The following is an 11,841-nucleotide window of genomic DNA, read 5'->3' as shown; positions in this document are numbered from 1 at the left end:
ATGATCAGAATGCAACACAAAGTGATTAGGTCAGAGATAATGGCTCCAATGATCTAAAGCTCTAACAATGGCATAGAACTCTTTATCATAAGTAGAATAGTTCAATCGAGCTCCTCCCAATTTCTCACTGAAATATGCAATAGGCCTCTTCTTTTGGAGTAAAACTGCTCCAATTCCAACTCCACTAGCATCGGTTTCAACTTCAAAAGGACTTGAAAAATCTGGTAACGCAAGTATAGGTGCTTCACATAGCTTCTTTTTAACCAACTCAAACGCACTTTGAGCTTCCTTAGTCCATTCGAATTTACCCTTGTCCTTCTTCAAACATTCGGTCATAGGCGCCACAATACTTGAGAAATGCTTGACAAATCTTCTATAGAACGAAGCTAGACCATGAAAAGACCTTACTTCACTCATATTAGTAGGAATAGGCCAAGTTTTAATAGCCTCTACTTTCGAATGATCAACTGAAACTCCATCTTTTGATACAACATAACCAAGAAAAGTAACACTAGGCACTAAGAATTAGCATTTTTCAAGCTTAGCATAGAGTTTCTTCTCTCTTAACACTTCAAACACACTTGTTAGATGATTTAAATGATCATGCAAATTTTTAGAGTATATCAGAATATCATCTAAATAAACAACAACAAACTTGCCAAGGAAAGGTTTAAGTACCTCATGCATCAACCTCATGAAAGTGCTAGGTGCATTAGTGAGTCCAAACGACATCACCAACCATTCATACAACCCTAACTTTGTCTTGAATGCTGTTTTCCACTCATCTCCTTCTCTCATTCGAATTTGATGATAACCACTCATAAGATCAATCTTAGAAAACAACTTTGAACCATGTAGTTCATCAAGTAGATCATCTAACCTTGGAATAGGAAATCGGTATTTGATAGTGATGTTATTCACACTCCTAATATCAATACACATGCGCCAACTCCCATCTTTCTTTGGGACAAGTAAAGTAGGCACAGCACAAGGGCTCATACTTTCCCTCACGTATCCTCTAGCCATAAGCTCTTCAATTTGCCTTTGCATCTCCTTTGTTTCTTCCGGATTACTTCTATAGGCTGCTTTATTAGGTAATGGTGCTCCCGGAATCAAGTCAATTTGATGCTCTATCCCACGAATAGGAGGTAGTCCCGGAGGTAATTCCTTAGGAAAGACATCCTTGAATTCTTCTAAAACAGATTCCAATTCATACGGCCTCTTTGCTTGTTTATCTTGATCAATTCGAATCTCATTAGAAACAAGTATATATACCACATTGTTGCTGCAAATCTCTTTTCCTAATTCCCTCTCACTAATCAAATAAGAACTCTTCGAATTAGAGGTAACATTAGAAGACTTGTTGCTTATCAAAGGTTTTAAAGCAACCAGTCTCTCTTTTTCTCCTTTTCTCACAACATACACATTAGTCCTTCCATCAAACTTCACAAATCTATCATATTGCCAAGGACGGCCTAATAGTATATGACAAGCATCCATAGGACAAACATCACACAAAACTTTATCATGAAATTTACCAATTGAAAAGGAGATTAAGGCTTGTTTAGTTACCTTAACATCACTCGAATTATTAAGCCAATGAAGCTTATAAGGGCTTGGATGTTCAGTAGTTGACCACTTCAATTTGTCTACCAAAGTAGTAGATACCACATTAGTGCAACTCCCCGTGTCTATGATCATATCACACAACCTATCTTCTACCTTGCACCTTGTAAGAAAGGTTTTCTCCCTTTGATTGTTTTCCATAGGTACGGTTTTAGAGTGTAGTGCCTTTCTTAGAACCAAACTTTGACCATGAGCCTTGGGATCAATTTTGTCAAAATGCCCCTCTTCTTCTTCAAAGTTTTCCTCTTCGTTCTTTTCTTCATAGTCACTACCTTGCTCACACTTAGCTTGTTCTTGTTCCCACTCTTGAGCAGTCATTACTCTTTTTGATGGACAATTAGTTGCAATGTGACCAACACTACCACACTTGAAGCACTTCCTATCTTCAACAAGCTTTTTAGGAGCTTCAAACTTTGATTTAGTCTCCTTGTAATTCGAACTAGAACCACTTTTCTCCAAGCTGTTCTTCTCAAAAGGTTTAGCGAAACCTTTTACAAGGGGCTTAGTGTACGTCCCTTTCTTCCCCTTTATCTGTTTTTCAACTTTCAAAGCTACCTTGCAAACATCCTCAAAGGACCAATATTGTTGCAATTCAACCTTTTCAGCAATACTATCATTCAACCCCGAAATAAATCTAGCAATCTTATGCTCAACAATCTCTTCTAAGCCACATAGCATGCATAACTTTTCAAATTCACCAATATAATTCTCAACAGTCATAGAATTTTGTTTAAAAAGTTGCATCTTAAGATAAACATCTTGAATATAATCACTAGGTACGAACCTTTTTTTCATGTGCTTCTTGAGTTGTTCCCAAGTTGAGATTCTTGCACGCCCCTCCTTATGCCTTTTCTTCTTTAGATTATCATACCAAAGACTAGCATAACCGGTCAGTTTTAATTCAGCCAATTTGCATCTTTTCCTTTCATCATACTCCTTGTAATCAAAAAGTGTCTCGGCCCTTCTAATCCACTCAAAGTATTTTTCAGGTTCATTCATACTCCCATTGAATTCGGGAAGATCTAATTTAAGGTTCCTATCATCATCCTTTGGTCTATCTCTTCTCCTAGGCCTTGGTGATTCATCACTTGAAAAATAATTATTTCGTGGCCTCCTTGGGTTCCTCCTTGGTTGTTCTTCCTCACTTGAACCAGAATTAGGGTTAGAATTCCCTTTCCTTGAAGAACCTCCAGCAAGAGTATCAAGCCTTTTTAATATCTCATCCATCCTTGCTGCCAACTCGTCAATTCGCCTATCTCTTCTAAGATTTTGAGCCTGTTCTAAGGTTAATCCCCTTGGAACCTGTGGAACCTCCTCGTCACTCATGATTCCTACACAAACCAAGTCAGTTCATGCAAAAATCTTCATTAAAAGATCGAATCTTGAAGGAAAACTAGGCAACACAAAAACCGGACTCTCAACCGCAAATCAGTGCACACACACCAAACATTTGAGGCTGTGTAGAACGCGTTACTCAACCAAAAATTATGAAATTTTATATGGTGATAGCTGGACGTTTTAAGAGTTCAATTCAAAAAGAATCACGTACAAATTCTCAGCCAATTGTTCCCAGTTTAATTTTTACCGAAGTTGCACAAACCTGCTCTGATACCAAAGATGATGTGAATTATTGATCCGAAAATCAACAAAACACAAGGGATATGTTTAAGTCTAATTCTATACAGGAAATCCACCAAGAATTAAACAAATACTAAGATTAATCAATTAAGAATCCACCTAATTAATCAATCCAAACGAATGTTTTAACTAAAACAAGCAAAACAGCAATTGATCACAATCAACAAAAAACTCAAGTATACAACTTAAGAAATAAATCTGAATATTAATCTCTATGTATATTTATTCGTGTGTTTACAGCCCTATTTATAGACTTAGTTTACCTAGGAAGATTAGGACAAGTTCCTAATTCAATCCTAATTAAACTAGAATTCTAACTTGCTTGAAGAGCAAGCACCTTGGCGCACAAGCATACACCAAACTCCTTGGAGAACAAGCACACGCCTAAACTGATTTATTTTGCTAACTAACTGATTTTAAAAGCAACTAAATAAAGATTAAAGATCCTAATGCTTGAACCAAGAAAAACCCTTTCAAGTGAAAGGTAAAAACTTGTAAGCAAAATCTAAGTTAAGAAAATTCAAGAAAGTTCAAGAAAGTGAACTAGACTCCAAGAAAAACCACTAAGCAAACCGTGGCTTTGCTTTGATATCCAAGAAAGTGTCCATGCAATGCTTGGCTTGAATCAATGTTTAGGGATAAACTATCTTGATGCATGATAAGCAAATCTTCGAAGTTCTCCATGCTTAGACTTGCATCACATTTTCTAACCAACTCCATGGTATCTGACTCAATGGTGGCCCGGAAGTAGTGTCGCCTGGCTCTAACGGTTAGGGATCTCTCGCCTATGTAAGAAGCGCAATATTCCGCATACGGTTTTTCGAGAAGTTCTTTCCCCTTTTATGGGGTAACACACTCTAGTTGAGGATTCAAGAAACATGCTTTGAAGAGTTCTCCTTTTCTCATCTTGAAGTTTGCAGCCCGCTTCTTTAAGACGGGTGTCTCTTAAGGTGAATCAGGAAGTGTGCCGTTTGTTAGGTATGCCCAGATGCTATCCATCTAGGTAGAGCTTCGTAAAGAACTTCAATAGGCTCTTCATCAGATAAACTTTGCTTTTCCATAACCTCCAAGAAGATTGACTGAGTTGCATCACAGGAGGTAGAGGACCCCAATTTTGACAGAGCATCCGCCTCATTGTTTTCAGACCTGTGCACTTGACTTAGATGGAATTCTTCATGTGTCTAAGCCTTAACTTTCACCGCCTGCAAGTATTTGATCATAGCCGGATGGGTGGCTTCATACACACCATGGTATTGGCTAACAACCAGTTTAGAATCTGAGCATGCGTCAATTTTTGTTGCCCCTATCGCCTTGCACATGCGGATGCTGGCCAACATGGCTTCATATTTCGCCTCATTATTTGAGGCTTGGAATTTTAATCATAGTGCATATTCATATTTATCCCTTTATAGAGATTGACAAATTATACATGCACCACAACCGTTCATAGTAGAGCTCCCGTCTACAAGCACCTTCTAAACTTGATCAAGGTTATCTGGAGCACCCGGCCTTGTCATTTCGACAATGAAGTTGGCAAACTTCTGACCCTTCACTGCCTTTCATGGTTCGTAGGTGACTTCAAGACGCTGCATTTCAATAGCCCATTTCAGCATTCTGCCAGATGACTCCAAAGTTGTCATTGGCTGCTTGAGGGGTTGATCTATATAGATCACCACCAGATGTGTCAAGAAGTAAGGCTTCAACTTCTTAACATCCATGTAAAGAGCAAGGCCAAAAATTTCAACCATGGGGTACCGGAGTTCAGCATTTCTTAGAACATGGCTAATGAAATAGACCGAGAGCTATATACCGTCTCTTTTAGTAAAGAGAACCGAACTAAGGGCATGATTTGAGACAGCTAAGTACATGTAAAGCGTCTCCTTGGGCAGAGGGCTAACAAGCCTTGCAAAGAGTGTAATTGTTCTTTAAATTTCTAAAAGGCCGCCTCAACATCATCTCCCCATCACCATCGGATGTGCAAAGAAGTAAAGGCATTAATCACCTGACCGGCTGAGGAATCTCCCAAGTGCAGGCAAGCAACCGGTGAGCTTTTGAACTTCCTACAAAATGCGGGGTGACTTCATGTCAATCACCGCCTGTATCCAAGAATCTTCCCAGAGTCAACGCCAAAAATACATTGACCTTATGCCACTTGAGTATAGTTAAGGTTTCTCGAAGATCAGGAAGGTGATCTGTCTGTAGCTTGGATTTGACTATCATGTCATCAATATACACCTCTACATTCCTCTCAATCTGATTGATGAAGACCGTATTAATCATCCGTTAGAAAGTAGCAAGCGCATTCTTAAAGTCAAACGACATCAACGTATAAAAGAATAGCCCCTGATCGATGACGAAGGTCGGTCTTTTTTTTTTTTTTTTTTTATCTTTTTCCATAGGGGTACCTGGTGGAAGCTGGAATAGACATCTATAAAACTTATCTAGGCATGCCTGGCTCTAGAGTCGACCTGACTATCGATCTTTGGGAGCGGATAACTGTCCTTTGGACATGCCTTGTTCAAGTCAGTGTAGTCAACGCACATGCGCCAAGTACCAGTTTGCTTTTTTACAAGCACCACGTTTGCAACCTAATCAGGAAGTTACATGGACGAATGAACCTAGCGCTAACAGCTTTTTAACCTCGGCGGCTGCCGCCTTCTCTCCTCGCCGTGATTTCCTTTCTTTTGTCGGATGGGATTCTATTTAGGATCCATGACGAGTTTGTGGACAACATGATTCGGGCTGATGCTTGACATCTCTTCTACTTTAAAGGCAAAGATGTCTTTGAATTCTTTCAGCAGGAGATGCAAGGTTGCACTTAACCTTTCAAAAGTAGTCGTCCCCACTGATGTGAATTATTGATCCGAAAATCAACAAAACACAAGGGATATGTTTAAGTCTAATTCTATACAGGAAATCCACCAAGAATTAAACAAAAACTAAGATTAATCAATTAAGAATCCACCTAATTAATCAATCCAAACGAATGTTTTAACTAAAACAAGCAAAACACCAATTGATCACAATCAACAAAAAACTCAAGTATGCAACTTAAGAAATAAATCTGAATATTAATCTCTATGTATATCTATTCATGTGTTTACAGCCCTATTTATAAGACTTAGTTTACCTAGGAAGATTAGGACAAGTCCCTAATTCAATCCTAATTAAACTAGAATTCTAACTTGCTTGAAGAGCAAGCACCTTGGCGCACAAGCATACACCAAACTGATTTATTTTGCTAACTAACTGATTTTTAAAGCAACTAAATAAATAAATAAAAATTAAAGAACTAAATAAAGATTAAAGATCCTAATGCTTGAACCAAGAAAAACCCTTTCAAGTGAAAGGTAAAAACTTGTAAGCAAAATCTAAGTAAAGAAAATTCAAGAAAGTTCAAGAAAGTGAACTAGACTCCAAGAAAAACCACTAAGCAAACCGTGGCTTTGCTTTGATATCCGAGAAAATGTCCATGCAATGCTTGGCTTGAATCAATGTTTAGGGACAAACTATCTTGATGCATGATAAGCAAATCTTCGAAGTTCTCCATGCTTAGACTTGCATCATCCTCCTCTTCTTCGAAAGAATTTGTCCTCAAATATCAAATCCCACAAAAAAATCCATAGAAATATCTTCCCAAGGTGAATCTGGAACAGGTAAAGGAGTATACAAGCCTTGATGAAAAGTAGCCTTCGCTTTTTGACAAGTTGCACACCTAGAAATAACTAGTTGCACATCCGTGAGCATCTTAGGCCAATAGAAGTGTTCTTGTAACATACTCAAGGTCTTTGTAATGCCAAAGTGACCAGCAATTCCTCCCCCATGAGCTTCTCTAACAACTAGCTCTCTAATAGAACACTTAGGAAGACAAAGCTGATTTCCTTTGAAAAGAAAACCATCTTGCAGCAAATAAGAACCCACGGCTCCTTTAGAACACTCTTCAATCAATGTAGCAAAATCATCATCACCTTTGTAGTATTCTTTGATCAATTCAAAACCAAGTAGCTTGCTATTTAGAATTCCAATCAAAGTGTATCTTCTAGATAATGCATCAGCCACAACATTCGATTTCCCTTCTTTGTACCTTGAAGAAAAATTAAATGATTGTAAAAATTCAACCCACGTAGCATGTCTAGGATTGAGCTTTTGTTGTCCATGTATGTACTTCAATGCTTCATGATCCAAATGCAACACAAAGTGATTCGGTCGGAGATAATGACTCCAATGATCTAAAGCTCTAACAATGGCATAGAACTCTTTATCATAAGTAGAATAGTTCAATCGAGCTCCTCCCAATTTCTCACTGAAATATGCAATAGGCCTCTTCTTTTGGAGTAAAACTGCTCCAATTCCAACTCCACTAGCATCGGTTTCAACTTCAAAAGGACTTGAGAAATCTTGTAACGCAAGTATAGGTGCTTCACATAGCTTCTTTTTAACCAACTCAAACGCACTTTGAGCTTCTTTAGTCCATTTGAATTTACCCTTGTCCTTCTTCAAACATTCGGTCATAGGCGCCACAATACTTGAGAAATTCTTGACAAATCTTCTATAGAACGAAGCTAGACCATGAAAAGACCTTACTTCACTCATATTAGTAGGAATAGGCCAAGTTTTAATAGCCTCTACTTTCGAATGATCAACTGAAACTCCATCTTTTGATACAACATAACCAAGAAAAGTAACACTAGGCACTAAGAAGTAGCATTTTTCAAGCTTAGCATAGAGTTTCTTCTCTCTTAACACTTCAAACACACTTGTTAGATGATTTAAATGATCATGCAAATTTTTAGAGTATATCAGAATATCATCTAAATAAACAACAACAAACTTGCCAAGGAAAGGTTTAAGTACCTCATGCATCAACCTCATGAAAGTGCTAGGAGCATTAGTGAGTCCAAACGGCATCACCAACCATTCATACAACCCTAACTTAGTCTTGAATGCTGTTTTCCACTCATCTCCTTCTCTCATTCGAATTTGATGATAACCACTCATAAGATCAATCTTAGAAAATAACTGTGAACCATGTAGTTCATCAAGTAGATCATCTAATCTTGGAATAGGAAATCGGTATTTGATAGTGATGTTATTCACACTCCTACTATCAATACATGCACCAACTCCCATGTTTCTTTGGGACAAGTAAAGTAGGCACGGCACAAGGGCTCATAATTTCCCTCACGTATCCTCTAGCCATAAGATCTTCAATTTGCCTTTGCATCTCCTTTGTTTCTTCCGGATTACTTCTATAGGCTGCCTTATTAGGTAATGATGCTCCCGGAATCAAGTCAATTTGATGCTCTATCCCACGAATAGGAGGTAGTCCCGGAGGTAATTCCTTAGAAAAGACATCCTTGAATTCTTCTAAAACAGATTCCAATTCATACGGCCTCTTTGCTTGTTTATTTTGATCAATTCGAATCTCATTAGAAACAAGTATATATACCACATTGTTGCTGCAAATTTATTTTTCTAATTCCCTCTCACTAATCAAATAAGAACTCTTCGAATTAGAGGTAACATTAGAAGGCTTGTTGCTTATCAAAGGTTTTAAAGCAACCGGCCTCTCTTTTTCTCCTTTTCTCACAACATACACATTAGTCCTTCCATCAAACTTCACAAATCTATCATTTTGCCAAGGACGGCCTAATAGTATATGACAAGCATCCATAGGACAAACATCACACAAAACTTTATCATGAAATTTACCAATTGAATAGGAGATTAAGGCTTGTTTAGTTACCTTAACATCACTCGAATTATTAAGCCAATGAAGCTTATAAGGGCTTGGATGTTCAGTAGTTGGCCACTTCAATTTGTCTACCAAAGTAGTAGATACCACATTAGTGCAACTCCCCATGTCTATGATCATATCACACAACCTATCTTCTACCTTGCACCTTGTAAGAAAGATTTTCTCCCTTTGATTGTTTTCCATAGGTACAGTTTTAGAGTGTAGTGCCCTTCTTAGAACCAAACTTTGACCATGAGCCTCTGGATCAATTTCGTCAATATGCCCCTCTTCTTCTTCAAAGTTTTCCTCTTCGTTCTTTTCTTCATAGTCACTACCTTGCTCACACTTAGCTTGTTCTTGTTCCCACTTTTGAGCAGTCATTACTCTTTTTGATGGACAATTAGTTGCAATGTGACCAACACTACCACACTTGAAGCACTTCCTATCTTCAACAAGCTTTTTAGCAGCTTCAAACTTTGATTTAGTCTCCTTGTAGTTCGAACTAGAACCACTTTTCTCCAAGCTGTTCTTCTCAAAAGGTTTAGTGAAACCTTTTACAAAGGGCTTAGTGTACGTCCCTTTCTTCCCCTTTATCTGTTTTTCAACTTTCAAAGCTACCTTGCAAACATCCTCAAAGGACCAATATTGTTGCAATTGAACTTTTTCAGCAATATTATCATTCAACCCCGAAATAAATCTAGCAATCTTATGCTCAACAATCTCTTCTAAGCCACATAGCATGCATAACTTTTCAAATTCACCAATATAATTCTCAACAGTCATAGAATTTTGTTTAAAAAGTTGCATCTTAAGATAAACATCTTGAATATAATCTCTAGGTACGAACCTCTTTTTCATGTGCCTCTTAAGTTGTTCCCAAGTTGAGATTCTTGCACGCCCCTCCTTATGCCTCTTCTTCTTTAGATTATCATACCAAAGACTAGCATAACCGGTCAGTTTTAATTCAGCCAATTTGCATCTTTTCCTTTCATCATACTCCTTGTAATCAAAGAGTGTCTCGGCCCTTCTAATCCACTCAAAGTTTTTTTCAGGTTCATTCATACTCCCATTGAATTCGGGAAGATCTAATCTAAGGTTCCTATCATCGTCCTTTGGTCGATCTCTCCTCCTAGGCCTTGGTGATTCATCACTTGAGGAATAATTATTTTGTGGCCTCCTTGGATTCCTCCTTGGTTGTTCTTCCTCACTTAAACCAGAATTAGGGTTAGAATTCCCTTTCCTTTAAGAATCTCCAGCAAGAGTATCAAGCCTTTTTAATATCTCATCCATCCTTGCTGCCAACTCGTCAATTCGCCTATCTCTTCTAAGATTTTGAGCCTGTTCTAAGGTTAATCCCCTTGGAACTTGTGGAACCTCCTCGTCACTCATGATTCCTACACAAACCAAGTCAGTTCATGCAAAAATCTTGATTAAAAGATCGAATCTTGAAGAAAAACTAGGCAACACAAAAACCGGACTCTCAACCGCAAATCAGTGCACAAACACCAAACGTTTGAGGCTGTGTAGAACGCGTTACTCAACTAAAAATTATGAAATTTTATATGGTGATAGCTGGACGTTTTTAGAGTTCAATGAAAAAAAAATCACGTACAAATTCCCAGCCAATTGTTCCCAGTTTAATTTTTACCGAAGTTGCGCAAACCTGCTCTAATACCAAAGATGATGTGAATTATTGATCCGAAAATCAACAAAACACAAGGGATATGTTTAAATCTAATTCTATACAGGAAATCCACCAAGAATTAAACAAAAACTAAGATTAATCAATTAAGAATCCACCTAATTAATCAATCCAAACGAATGTTTTAACTAAAACAAGCAAAACACCAATTGATCACAATCAACAAAAAACTCAAGTATGCAACTTAAGAAATAAATCTGAATATTAATCTCTATGTATATCTATTCATGAGTTTACAGCCCTATTTATAAGACTTAGTTTACCTAGGAAGATTAGGACAAGTCCCTAATTCAATCCTAATTAAACTAGAATTCTAACTTGCTTGAAGAGCAAGCACCTTGGCGCACAAGCATACACCAAACTGATTTATTTTGCTAACTGATTTTTAAAGCAACTAAATAAATAAATAAAAATTAAAGAACTAAATAAAGATTAAAGATCCTAATGCTTGAACCAAGAAAAACCCTTTCAAGTTAAAGGTAAAAACTTATAAGCAAAATCTAAGTAAAAAAAATTCAAGAAAGTTCAAGAAAGTGAACTAGACTCCAAGAAAAACCACTAAGCAAACCGTGGCTTTGCTTTGATATCCGAGAAAGTGTCCATGCAATGCTTGGCTTGAATCAATGTTTAGGGACAAACTATCTTGATGCATGATAAGCAAATCTTCGAAGTTCTCCATGCTTAGACTTGCATCACCCACCTTGACAGTTTGCTCTAGATGGCTTTCGTCCAGAGGAATATCAAAGTGCCCACCCGCTGGTTAGGGACGGAGATCATCTGACCGGTCCCCGGTCAGTGATTGCTATTTCTTCTCCTTCTTCACCTTCACCAGCTGATTAATTTTACTTTTCTTTGCGGCTGCTGGAGGGGGTGAATTAGGGTCCTTGACATCGTCAAGATCTATTGGCTCCATCGGCTGACCGGCTGCAACAGCCATTGGTTTGACGCTTGAGAGATAACACTCCCTTGCCGTCTTCTAATCCTTGTTAAGGGTGCCAACAAAGACATCATCCTTTTCATACTTGAGAAGCATGAGAGCAGGGATGATGACGGCTTTGCACTCGTTAAGAGTAGGTTGGCCCCCCAGGCGATGGTGCCAAGCTCAGGCGGCACCCTGATCTTATACCCGTCTCCAAGC

This window comes from Chenopodium album, chromosome 7 (genome assembly GCF_948465745.1).
Source record: "Chenopodium album chromosome 7, dcCheAlbu1.1, whole genome shotgun sequence".
In the NCBI taxonomy this organism is placed as follows: domain Eukaryota; kingdom Viridiplantae; phylum Streptophyta; class Magnoliopsida; order Caryophyllales; family Amaranthaceae; genus Chenopodium; species Chenopodium album.
The sequence above is the reverse complement of the archived record's forward strand: the minus strand, read 5'-3'. Positions refer to the sequence as shown.